The sequence below is a fragment of the Oreochromis aureus genome, linkage group 13, assembly GCF_013358895.1.
Source record: "Oreochromis aureus strain Israel breed Guangdong linkage group 13, ZZ_aureus, whole genome shotgun sequence".
Taxonomy (NCBI): domain Eukaryota; kingdom Metazoa; phylum Chordata; class Actinopteri; order Cichliformes; family Cichlidae; genus Oreochromis; species Oreochromis aureus.
In genome coordinates, this window is record NC_052954.1 from 2,757,608 (window position 1) to 2,771,702 (window position 14,095).

Consider the following 14,095-nt stretch of genomic DNA (forward strand, 5'->3'; position numbering starts at 1 on the left):
ATCAACAAGAGATATTTAAGACTACCTAAATCAAATTATGTTGTATGAACATAAATGATATATTTACAGGTTAGATAGTTTAGATTAGTTACTTCAACACATTTCTTATTTGTGGCAGTAAAATGTTAAATTTAAGTTAGATTAATTCAAATATTATATTTTCAGCCACCTTGTGCTTTACTAATTAGTTTTACATAAATCTATTTTGTCAACAGGTTCCACACAAATGAATTAAGTACATCCAACTTATTTTTTTAAATTTCGTTTATTGCCAACACATTCAGTGAGCATTTGTGTAAACCCAGTCCAAAATAAAACACAACAGGTCATTAGGGTTAGTAACGAACAGTATGTAGACAGATGCAACATCAGGACTTTAAATTAAATGTCTGTATCTGCCAGAAATAGAAGAAAAAAAACATTGAAGACCACATAACATGTTGATAAGATGACACTTGAGTTATGCACATGTGATGCTAGTAAAGTCTGTGGAGTGTTTTTTCTTCTAGTGTCTAAAATGGATAGCAAAGTTGCTATTTGCAATGATTGCTTAGGGTCAGTACAATAACACAACACCAATGAAGTGCTTTCCTTTAACAATGCAAAGTGAAGTGTCCACCTCAACAGCCACAATTAAAAAAAAATTAATGTTGTAATAATAATAATAATAACAATAAATAGTCCACTGATATTAGCAATCAAAGAAAATTATATCACCATCCCAAATAAAACTTAAATAAAACATGCCAGCATTATGGTCTAACAATAAAACAGCTTGTCAGCGTTCAGTTTTTTGCAACAGCACAACAGTAACCATTTAACACTTGCCACCCTCAACGTTTATTTTACCAGTGTTTGGGCAAAAACTTGGGTTGTAAACATTTTAACATGGAAACAATTGTTCGCTTTAAAAGTCCGCAAAATATACATTCATCCTGCATTCCTAACTAACCCTTATTCTTAGTATGTATTGCAATTACCTTTACAATGCACACAATGTAACACAAACAGAATATGAACATATTTCCACCTCATAACAATATACCTTGAACGCTAATATACACACCACCCTTCAACATTTCTGGTGCAGTATCATCTCTCAATTAAATCCTTTAAATCTCAACACTTTTGATTGTCTCTTACTAGCCCCCCTCCCCAAGAGTAAAATCTCTCAAATTGTAGTAGTTTACAAACTTTTCAAAATTTTCTAAATTTCTCTTACATGTAATTTTCCTTTATCTGTCATTTTCAACAAATTACCGTTTTATTCCCATTCAGCCTCTGAAAAACTTCTGTCCATCTGACAGAACATTCATCATCCAAATTAAGGATTGGCTTATTCATTCAGTTTATTCTTGAGTATCTGTACCTTGGTCAAGAGTCTGCTGACATACAGATGAAGGAAGAGCTTCTGAAGTACTTCAAAGAAAGCTTTCAGTCTCGAGGTTAACTGCGATTCAGTGCATACAGTATATCCCACCCATTAAGAGTGCACATGCAGAGGCCATGTTTTCCAGGTCATGCAGAACACCCTAGATGGTTATACCCACATCGGCTGGAGGAGTGCTGACATCAGCTTTTTCGATGGTGAAGATAGCAAGGGTAATTTGTTCCAGCTCCTCTGAACAGCTGTAGCTGTAGCTTAGACACAAAAACAAAGAAAAAAATGGCGTCCAGTTAAATTAAAAAAAAAAAAAGAAAAAAAAAAGAGCCAAAGCTACCCTTTAATGAAGTAAACACAATATTAGGAACATGCACCCCAGTGCGCTACTATTTTAGACTACAGACTCAACAATAAATATAAATAGTTTGGATATACAAGAAGATTCCCAAAACATTTAAACAGGTTCCATGCAAATTACAACAACAACAACAACACTACAACATGCAACAACATTAGTTATTCAAAATTTGGTTTAATACAGATAAAAACTAAACTAAAATTACCAACCAATTATTCTTTGAAGAGGATGGTTGGGTCTTCATTCAGGTAAAAAGGTAGTGCCCTGAGGACACACTCCCTCCCCTTTTCAATAGTTTCCTTCTGTAGAGAGTGGCAGAGATACAGGAAGAGAAAACAGATATACTTTAGGATGACACAAACTCACATTATACGCAAAATGATGACATATTCACTGCACAGATAGACATGTACACAAGACCAACTAATCATCACATGGACATGAATAGTTAACCTGTTGGGTAGGGTTTCCACCACATTATATATGTCCATAATGGAGGTATAGACAAACTAATACATCATCTTTTTTGCATTCAAAAACTGATCTTTAACATAAAAACATTCACTTATGGTTTAACCCGAAATTGAGGGATCAGATTTTACTTATGTTTAGGTAATTTTAATTTTCCAAAGTTTTGAGTACCAAACTTTGTCTTGCTTAATAGAAATGTAAGTACACTGTGCAGCTACCATACACTAGCTGTTTAAATTTGAAAGTGATCTTATTAGCCATAATATTTTGCTACCAACAGAATAACGCACCTTTGTGGCTGGGGCCAAAGTTTGTCTAATTTTCTTCCTGCAACGCCTCCTTTTTCTTGAAGACTTTTATGAGCTGGTCAGTGTATTGGTCAAGTTGTGCAAAAAGCCTTGGAACAAGTGGAGCAGTAGTAATCCTCACAAATTCTGCTTCCACCTGAAAACATGTCAACAAACACAACATACTGTACTGTAAATATACATACTATATGTACACATATACATACTTTATAACTGAAACTAATGTAGAAAGACCTCATTAAAGCTATAATTTTAACACAAACATTTACACAAAATGCTAATGGAGCCATTACAGCTTTTAGTGTTATATATCAAGTTCCAAAAAATATTGATCACAGCTGATCTGAAAAGAATTTCATACCTCAGGTCCTTGAACTGCAACCTTTACAATGGTTCAGATCTGGAGAAGAAATAACAGGGGCATGGGATGGGTCACTAAAGAAAAATTAACTTATAAAACAGTTTTGTTTTTAAAAGTATAACAGTTCACATACCACATACAAGCTCAGCAGTACCACATACACCACATCAGTATAGGAGGGAGCAGGTAAAGGCAGGATCTGAAATTTATACAGTAAAACAAGAAATTCATTACTTAATTTCAAGAAGCAAATTATTGATTGTATTACAACTAAATAAAATACTACTCAGAAGAAAAGCAAGAGATTGACACTGCTGTGCTAACTTTCTATAGAAGCAATTCTCACCAGGTCTGTCGACCTCCATTGTCTGCCCACTCATATGTCGTGAATAATTTTATTTAAAAAAGTAAGTGTGTGATTTAACAAACTGTAATTTATAACTATGCTGATCTGTATAACTCCGCTAGGAAACATGCTGTATTTACAGACCAGTTTTACATAATACAGATTACTGATAGAGCATAACAATAGTGTCACAGTGGCTTTACCCTCGACTTTTGGATTTTAAATGTCACTTTATGCTATCCTTGCTATCCTATTCGATATTTATGACTCTCGGATTACAGTAAAGGAATCCCAAGAAAGCAAATGAAAAAATAACCCCACGAACCCCTGTAGCTAATCCCTTAATAAAACCAAAAACAATAAAAATGTTTCTTACACAGTCCACAAAATAAGCATGTCCAGGACCCAGTAAAACTAATGTAGAACAAGCGCACACAAACGATATAACATGTCTTATAAGACAAACGCAAAAATATAACCATGCTCGACATGTAGATACTACACAACATAGTCAAAGAAAAAAGTGGTCTTACCTCTCAAAGAAACAGCAGCTTGGCCAAAACAACGTTTTTAAGTTAAATTTGAAGTCTTGCGCATGAGCAGGCCCAAGCCGTGAAACCTTGTTGTTCTTCGCGGTTTCATTACAACTGTTTTTGCATTACTGCCACCTTGTGGATATACAAAGTATATCGATCCTAATTGACTTAACTTAAATGTTATGCCATCAAGTAACACATTAGTATTATGTACAGTGAATAATAGACACAATTACGTAGACTTGATTAGAAAAACATATGTTAACTTAACAAAAACATATATTTTAAGTAAAATGAAAATAAATAATTAATATACACTGAACAATCCACCTCATTCATTTTTTTGAGTGTAAGAGTGTAGCAAGCTAGTTTACGATGTTACGGCATTAGTTAGCTAATACAATATTTTGTACTTTCAGTTTTACGATGGTCAAAGAGAAGGCAATGGTCAGAGCCCATTCTTCAATAAATCAGCGGAAAAGGTAAATAAGTTTGGTTATTGGAGCATCGTTATCTCGCTGTCTAGCTGGTCAAACTAAGAAACTCTGGGCGAGGACAGCACAATTTGACTATTCAAATTTGATGTAATAAATAAACAAAAATATTTTATTTTAAAACTAATCTGAAAATGGTATTCTACAAAATGTGCAGCTATTTAATGTGTTTATTCTTTTCAGGTGATGGTCCGTGGGATCTGCTGGACAGCCATGTGGTGGAGAGGCAGGCGAGGAATGCCACAACAGATACCACAGTGGAAGTATAGAGGTACATGGCAGATCCTTTGATTCCCCAAACAGAGGATCCACTCCATTTCTGGGCAACCAGGAACACTGTATACCCCCATCTGTACAACCTTGCTTTGCAGTTTCTGTGCAGTCCAGCACAGCTGGCTGTTCCATGTGCAGTGTTGGGAATGTTACTTTTAAAATGTATTCCACTACAGATTACAGAATGCATGCCCCAAAATGTATTTTGTAATGTGTTCCGTTACCTTACTCAATGTGAGTAACATTTTCTGAATACTTTAGATTACTTAATATATTATGATGCTTTTTACAACTACATGAATGTACTATTGCTGTGTGATTTATTACTATTACTGAAGGATACTCACCATACCAATACCAACTAGATTTTTAAATCTTATAAAATGAGTAACAATAGGGCGGACTTTAGGTAAGGCTGCACTTTTAGCAGCAATCTCATATAGGAAACTATTCCACGCGTATATAAAACAGGTCCGTGGCTCTGAACGGTAGTAAAGGGACCTCTGGCTAATACATCGGGTTCCGTGTGGGGCTCTTAGTCGAAAAACGCTTACAGACAGTCCATTCTCCCTGCAGCATGGACTACACTGCCCATGAGGCTACATTCTTATGGCTATGCCTGTAACACTCTGCCTTGATATTAAATAATTTTTTGAATAATAATTAAAAAAAATATTTCTTCACGTCATTATGCAGGCCGCGAGTAGAGGTGACATGGGCCGCGAGATTGAGACCCAGGCATTAGAGCTTCTTAATGCGTGTTTTGTTTGGGTTTCCACTGGCATGGAATTACCAAAAATAGAGAGGGCATAGCTTAATATATGAAACAGGAAAGACCGCTGTGTAATCCATTTATTTCAACAAAGTGAGTACCACCTTTTTAAACGGTAACTTTAATGGAATACAGTTACTCATATTTTTTATTTTAAATCCGTAATGCCGGTACATGTATTCCATTACTCCCCAACACTGTCCATGTGACAGGATTTTTTCTAAGGCAGGAGAAATTATATCCAAGAAAAGAAACCGACTCAGTCCTCACACAGTGGAACAAATTATTTTCTTAAATAAAAACCAAACAGGATAACATCAAATGTATCATGTTTTTACTTGACAAGTTTGCAAGCATTTTCCAAAATGCATAAGATATTTAGCAAATATGATATCATTTATAAACATACCTGTCTAGGTGTCCAGTGGTTGACTGTTAAGTACCTGGACGCAGGACCTCACAGCAGAGGCATACTCCATAATGTGTTGTACATTATTATATGTATTTTTCGTCTATTTTATTTACCAACCTCAAGAAGTGACAAGCAAAGAAAGACCACATTATGGTACAGTTTATTGATTCAATTTATTTATTAGAAAAATAAACATAACAATTTTTTTACCCCCCCAAAATACATGTTCAAAGCAACACAACACAACACAGCCCAATATTAGACAGAATTGTGAACTCCACTCTGTAGAGTGGGCAGTCATAATGAAGCATTTCATTTTGTAGATTCAAACTGCTCTTTTGTATTTTTGGCCACCAGATGTCACCAGAGAGGAATGTGTTGAAAAGCTTTGACTAATGAACCATTTTTCAACACAAGCTTCAATGCTTCAGAAAGCTTCATTTGGCCATCACTACAACAAACCAAATGACTGACCAAACAAACATAACTGACCTAAACAGGAAGTGACACACAAGGGTATATATAATGGCTGATCAGACCACTATGACACAAGAGGGGTAACTAAACAAAACACAATCATAAACCACAAAAATGATGCAGTACAGGTACGGTGGCCCGAAGATTCCAAAGCACATGCAAACTCCAAAACACAACAGCAGTGTTCCAGGATGCTAGGGCCAGTGTTGAGCTTTTGTTACCTAGTGGCTACACAAGCCAGGAAGTACCAACGACCGGATTTGGTGTCTGGTAATAACAGGTAAATGAACTTCTTTTTTTTAAATTATTTGAATATATATGAGTGTTTGTATATAAATACACAAACAATACACATATGCTTTCAATTGTGTCACACAGGATTTTCGCAGGAAATGCAAATTTTTCTAGTTGTGTGGATGCCCTCAAAGGGCTTCCACACTATTGAGTTCCTGTTTCTCTTTATTGTGTGGATGCCCTTAAAGGGCTTCCACACTATTGAGTTCCTGTTTCTCTTTATTGTGTGGATGCCCTAAAACGGCTTCCACACTATTGAGATCCTGTTTCTCTTTATACTTTATTATTGTGTGGATGCCCTCAAAGGGCTTCCACACTATTGAGTTCCTGTTTCTCTTTATTGTGTGGATGCCTTCAAAGGCATCCACACTATTGAGGTCCTGTTTCTCTTTATTCTTTATTGTGTGGATGCCCTAAAAGGGCTTCCACACTATTGAGTTCCTGTTTCTCTTTATTGTGTGGATGCCCTCAAAGGGCTTCCACACTATTGAGTTCCTGTTTCTCTTTATTGTGTGGATGCCCTAAAAGGGCTTCCACACTATTGAGTTCCTGTTTTAAACTTTATTCTTCAAGTTGCTGCCCCGTTTTTCGGCACTGAACTACTCCCTCAGTTTTCAGCCGATTTTCTAATTTCTAATTCTAATTCCGGCTATATCTTTTGGTGTTTATTACTATTATATTTTTTAAAATATTACACTTTTTTCCTTTAATTTGTCCCATTGAAATGAATGGGAAACTTCCACAATTCTGCTAAAACTTGCTTGTCTTTGAAACTTAACTACGTCCTCGTGCTTTCACCTAGAAACTCCATTCAAACTTTAAAATGTTCTCAGATTATTGGGCTATTCCTGTCTGATTCAGCTTTTTCAGATCTTCTACCGTTTTAATCTTATTGTGTGGATGCCCTAATAGGGCTTCCACACTATTGAGTTCCTGTTTCTCTTTATTCTTTATTCCACTATATTCCAGTTGCTTCCGTACACTTTTTGGCACTTATCTACTCCCTCAGTTTTCAGCCGATTTTCTCCGTTCAAACTCTAAACTGTTCTGCTCTTTCTGCTAATGCCGGCTATGACTTTTGGTGTTTATTACTATTATACTTTTTAAAATATTACACTTTTTTCCTTTAATTTGTCCCATTGAAATGAATGGGAAACTTCCACAATTCTGCTAAAACTTGCTTGTTTTTGAAACTTAACTACCTCCTCATACTTTCACCTAGAAACTCCATTCAAACTTTAAAATGTTCTCAAATTATTGGGCTATTCCTGTCTGATTCAGCTTTTTCAGATCTTCTACCATTTTAATTTTATACCTCTTTAAGTTTTCAGTTGCAAAATTGTGATTTTTCAGAAAATACATGCGTTGCTATGGTTGCTATGCAATTAAGTCAGAGTGAGTGCTGGTTCGTTCTGAATTTTCTCTTCATGTCTAAACAACTTCTTGCTACTCGCTCAATTTCCACTCAACCCCCACAAATTATACATCAAAATGTAGGTATTTTTGCTGGCTTTCAGAAAACGTCACTATCACTGTTGTGGAAGTTACAGATTTTTATCAAATCGCCTCAGAGCAACACAAGATCTGAAAACGCTCCATTGACTTTCAATGGAGAGTGTGTTCAAAATCATCGCTGGATTTCTCTAATGACAGGCATTTTCAAATCGTCATATCTCCTTAACGAAACAAAGTTGAGACATGAGGCTTGTGCAAATATATCTTCAGACACTCCTGATGCTCACAATTCAAAAAGTTTTTCCTCACCCATTACCGTTTGGCCATGAATTACACTTGTTTGAGAGTAGGAAATTTGTCCTTCGCTCAGATTTCATCAGATTTCAAACTCTGGAAATGAGGTACTTTTTCTCTTGTCATATCTTTTGATGGATTTCCACAGAGACCTGAAAATTCCCATGACTGTTCACCAAAGCCTGCTGTTTCTTACGGTGAAAGAATGATTTTGATGCTCCATATAGATTTAGAGTTACAAAACATTGTTTGAGGGCAAGTCAAGGCAGTTTTGCTTCGCCTCTACTCAGTTACAGTGTATTACAAGTCATATATCTTCAATAATTTATATTTTATCTCTGAATTAAGAAGACCTGCAGATTCCCCATCTCTTCTGAACAAAACGGTGTCAGAATGAGCATTCTAGCCCCTACGATTAGGAAATTATGGCCATTTGTTCAAGGGGAATCCTGAATGTGAGAAATACACTGCAGAAAACTTATACCTCTCTCTGTGTCTGTGTGTGTGTAAGGGCTGATTACAGCAGGTGCAGCTAATTTAACTGACCTAGATATACCAAGCCCAGACTCTTAACAGCTCCTGTTCACTTTGCGCCTGTGTATGTGTGTGTGTATCAATCTTTCTCCCATGTTAAAGTATTACTCCTCCATAATAGTATTTCTGCTAAATCACAGTACTTCTACTACATCTTAGTACTTCTGCTCAACTATAGTATTTCTGCTAAATCATAGTATTTTTGAAAAATCATGGTATTTGTGCCAAATCATGGTTTTGGGGCCAAATCAGAATATTTCTGATATGTTATAATATATATGCTGAATATAGTATATCTGCCAAATCATAGTATTTATCCCAAATCATAGTATTTATGCCAAATTACAGCATTTCTGCCAAAAGGCAGAAATAGTACCTTTTAGCAGAAATTTCTGCCAAAAAATAGTATTTATGTTAAAACATAGTATTTGTACTGAAACATAGTATTTCTGCCCAATCATAGTATTTGTACCCAATCATAGTATTTCTGCCATATCATAGTATTTGTGCCAAATTATGGGATTTTGCCAAAACATGGTACTTGTGCCAAATTATAGTATTTGTGCCCAATTAATATTTCTGTTATGTTATAGTATTACTACTAAGTCGTAGAATTTCTGTTATGTTATAGGATATCTGCTGAATAAGGTATATGTGCCAAAACATAGTATTTATACCAAATCATAGTATTTGTGCTAAAACATAGTATTTCTGCCATATTGTGGTATTTGTGCAAAAACAGACTGTCGGCAACATCACAGTATATCTGTTATGTTATAGTATTACTACTAAGTCACAGTATTTCTGCCAATTCGTAGTATTTGTACTAAATCATACTACTCGTGCCAAATCATAGTATTTGTTGCAAATCATAGTATTCAAACCAAAATATAGTATTTGTACCAAAGCATTGTATTTGTATGAAGTACCGTATTTCTGCCAAATCATAGAATTACTGCAATTTCATAGTATTTTGAGGAATCCCTTTTGTGATAGTATTACTTCTAAGTCATAGTATTTCTGCTTTGTCATAGTATTTGTACTAAAACGTAGTATTTCTGCCAAATCATAGTATTACTGCTATTTCATAGTATTTGACTGAAATTACAGTGTTTCTGCAAAAACATTGTATTTCTGCTAAATCATAGTATTTCTGTTATCTTAAAGTACTTGTACTCAATTATAGTATTTGTGCCAAAGTTTAGTATTTCTGCCAAATCATATTATCTCTGCTAAATCATAGTGTCTGCCAAATCATAATATTTGTGCCTAAGCGCACCATTTGCACCAAAACATAGTATTGCTGCTATATCATAGTATTTGAGCCAAATCATAGTATATGTCCTAAAACATAGTATTTCTGCCAAATCATAGTATTTGTCCCAAAGCATAGTATTTCAACAAAATCACAGTATTTCTGCTATGTTATAGTATTTGTGCTTGTAGAAAAGCCTGTGTTAGTGTGAGCTACATTACCCAGCAGCCTCTGAGCAGTGAGGGGATTCATGGGACTTCTGAGCTAGATGGTCTTCCTTTGTTCCTGTGCTAACGATTGAGGAGAGAGCTGCTGGGAAGGGGAGCAAATAGCCCATCCTGTATTTGTTGGGGATGGTGTGTGTCACATAAATGTGAGTTAATGTTCCATGCTTAAGATGTTTACCCTGCTACTTGTGTGTATTGGTTTTAGTTACCTTTAGTGTATGTGCTAGTTAGCGATAGCTATGGCAGCCCAGTTATTTGACTGTTTTGGGCTTGTTCCTGCTTTGTTTGTTCCCCTGCAAATTTATGTGAATTTGTACACTGTAATATCGCTGTATTACGTAGTGGCTAAGTAGGAGGCTGACTGTTACTAAGTGCATCAGTGTACATAGGTTATCTCTTGTGTTGGAGTGCCCTCTTGTGACGCCTTTTGGGTAGTGCCTTAGTAAATGTGAACACTGCAAGAAGTGGTATCAGACTGGTTTGTAGTGGAGGAATTTGTTGCCAGTTTCTTTAATCTTTAATCCGTATTCTTGTTGTAATGTATACCCTGTTCTTAATCATAGAAACCACACCATATCACCCCTCCACATCCTCCTACTGTATGCCATATCTCCCTGTAACATCCATCTGACTGCCAATAAACTCCACCTGTGGTAATCTAATTCCTGGATGTCAGCCTCTCCTTCTGACCGAGGATAGCTACTATTGCAGCACCACCCAGCATTAAACTGACGTACACCATTCTGTACAGTGCTAAATCATAGTGTTTGTGCCAAACAATAGCATTCACCCAAATAATAGTATTTCTGCTATGTTATATTATTACTGCTCATAGTATTTCTGCCAAATCATGGTATTTGTTCCAAAGCATAGTATTTCTTCCAAAGCATAGTATTTCTTCCAAATCATAGTATAACTGCAAAATAAGTTTTCTAGCCAAAACATATTTTTGTGCTAAAACATAGTATTTGTGCCAAATCATAGTATTTCTGCTAAATCCTAGTAATTTTGCTCAATGATAGAATTTCTGCTATGCTGTAGTACTTTTGCTAGATTATAGTATTTCTGCTAAGTCAAAGTATTTCATGTAAATCATAGTATTTCTACCAAGTCCCAGTGTTTCTGCTAAATCATAAATCATACATAATGTTTCGGCACAAATTGTATGATTTGGCTCAAATACTATGATTTGGCAGAATTTTCTATGGTTCAGCACAAATGCTATGATTTGTAAGAAAAAATATTATTTACTATAAATACTAAGTTTTAGCAGAAATACTATGTTTTAGCACAGATTCAGCTAACAACTATGATTTGTCACAAGTGCTATGATTTGGTACAAATACTGTGATTTGGCACAAACACTGTGATTTACCAGAAATACTGTGATTTGGCAGAAATACTATCATTTGGTTCAAATATTATGATTTAGAAGAAATACTATGTAATAGTATAAATACTATGTTCAAACTTTAAAAAAAAATTTCTGCTATTTCTGCTAATGTGTGCCATGACTTTTGACCATTGAAATGAATGGAACACATTATCAATGTGGTCACTGATTTTGCTTGCTGGAGTGAGCTGTGTTTTAGCTCAGTGAGATGAGCAGCAGTTCTCAGAGCGGGAGGCCCCAGTGCACAATTATATTGTTTTAACTCTTTTCAAAACAACTGTCAGAATCTTCACCCCTTTCACCAGAATTTTCCAGTTTTTCACCACTTTTCAGCACAAATCCCAGCCTTTTCGGCTGTTTTAAGCAAAAGCCTCTTTTAAGCAGAATTTTGCTCATTCACCTCTTTTCAGCAGAAATTATGCTGATTGACCTCTTTTCAGCAGAATTTTCAGAATTTTCACCTCTTTTCAGCCCAAATTCTGCTTATTCAACTCTTCTGCAAAATTTTCAGCCTTTTCACCTCTTATCAGCACAAATCTCAGCTGTTTTCAGAAAAAACCTCTTTTGAGCAGAAATTCTGCTGAATCATCTCTTTTCAGCGCAACTTTCTGCTTCTTTAGCTCTTTTCAGCAGAAATTCTGCTGATTCACCTCTTTTCAGCAGTATTTTGAGCCTTTTCACCTCTTTTCAGCATTTTTAGCTTTTTCTTGTGTTTCCAGCTGAATTTTCAGTTTATTCACCTCTTTTCAGCACACAGTTTTACTTCTTCTGCTTCCACTACAAGGCATCCACACAGCATTTTCGCAGGAAATGCAAATTTTTCTAGTTGTGTGGATACCCTAAAAGGGCTTCCACACTATTGAGTTCCTGTTTTAAACTTTATTCTTCAAGTTGCTGCCCCGTTTTTCGGCACTTAACTACTCCCTCAGTTTTCAGCCGATTTTCTCCGTTCAAACTCTAAACTGTTCTGCTATTTCTGCTAATTCCGGCTATATCTTTTGGTGTTTATTACTATTATACTTTTTAAAATATTACACTTTTTGTGTCCCATTGAAATGAATGGAAAACTTCCACAATTCTGCTAAAACTTGCTTGGTTTTGAAACTTAACTGCTGCCTCATACTTTCACCTAGAAACTCCATTCAAACTTTAAAATGTTCTCAGATTATTGGGCTATTCCTGTCTGATTCAGCTTTTCAGATCTTCTACCGTTTTAATCTTATCTCTTTAAGTTTTCAGTTGCAAAATTGTGATTTTTCAGAAAATACATGCGTTGCTATGGTTGCTATGCAATTAAGTCAGAGTGAGTGCTGCTCCGTTCTGAATTTTCTCTTCATGTCTAAACAACTTCTTGCTACTCACTCAATTTCCACTCAATCCCCACAAATTATACATCAAAACGTAGGTATTCTTGCTGGCTTTCAGAAAATGTCACTATCTTTGTTGTGAGGTTTACCGTTTTTTCGCATTTTGCCTCGGAGTGACACAAGGTCTGACAAGTCCCCATTCAAAGTCTATGGGGAGGTTTTGAAATTCAGAGCTGAAATTCTGTAACGGGAGGCATTTTCAAATTGCCATATCTCTTTAACAAAGCAAAGTTAGGACATGAGGCTTGTGCCAATATATCTTCAGACACTGCTGACACTCACAGTGCAAGCAGTTTTACAATTATCTTATCGTTGAGCAATGAATTACGTTTGTTTGAGGGTGAAAATCTGTCCTTCTCTCAGTCTTCAAACTCTGGAAATGAAGCCGTTTCTTCTCTCGTCAAATCTCCGCGATGGAGGCACAAAGAGCTATGAAAATCGCAGTGAAAGTACACCAAAGTCCGCTGATTCACCCAGTACAAGAATTATGCTTCTATCCCACCTAGTTTTTGAGTTACACGACGTTTTGTAACTCCAAAAACGGCGTTTTTCGCCTCTCACCGCGATCTATTTTCTGACTGCCCAAGTATCTGTCTTTCAGACCGCTGCCCCTTTCCAGGTGGCGCAATCAGTAATGACACAGCTCTGCAGCTCAAAGGTCGTGGGTTCAATCCCACCTTGGTCCACGTTTTTTTTTTCTACAAATTTATACACTATCACAGACCTGTAATTTATATTGCTAATCTATTACAATTCTGCAAAGTTTTATGATTTTAGCAGCTTTTCTAATATGGACCTCAGATTCTTGTTAACGCCCATGGCAGAAACAAGTACACAGCCTGATGAAGCAGACTGAGGCAGTACCTCTGATTGGTGAATTTGAGCAGAACCAGGTTGTTCTTTCATTTCATTTCTTTATTTATTTCACACATGGTTCAACAGTGTTTCTTTTTCTACATACAGAACCTTCTGCCTCTTTTCAGCAGAAATTCTGCTCATTCACCTCATCTCTTGTGTTGGAGTGCCCTCTTGTGGCACCTTTTGGGTAGTGCCTTAGTAAACGTGAACACTGCAAAGAAGTGGT

The 14,095-nt window shown here is 36.0% G+C and overlaps 2 long non-coding RNA genes across 2 annotated transcripts; both read right to left on the reverse strand.

Annotated features, from left to right (window-relative positions):
• Positions 1-1,618: 1,618 nt before the first annotated feature.
• LOC120443406 lies at positions 1,619-2,538 on the reverse strand. Its single transcript, XR_005615420.1, has 3 exons — positions 2,504-2,538; positions 1,952-2,044; positions 1,619-1,641 (listed from the first exon to the last, which is right to left on the reverse strand). It is a non-coding gene; the product is annotated as an uncharacterized LOC120443406 (long non-coding RNA).
• A 25-nt stretch (positions 2,539-2,563) lies between these two features.
• Positions 2,564-3,375, reverse strand: LOC120443407. The gene is made up of 3 exons (XR_005615421.1): positions 3,016-3,375; positions 2,883-2,921; positions 2,564-2,657 (listed from the first exon to the last, which is right to left on the reverse strand). It is a non-coding gene; the product is annotated as an uncharacterized LOC120443407 (long non-coding RNA).
• Positions 3,376-14,095: the final 10,720 nt, after the last annotated feature.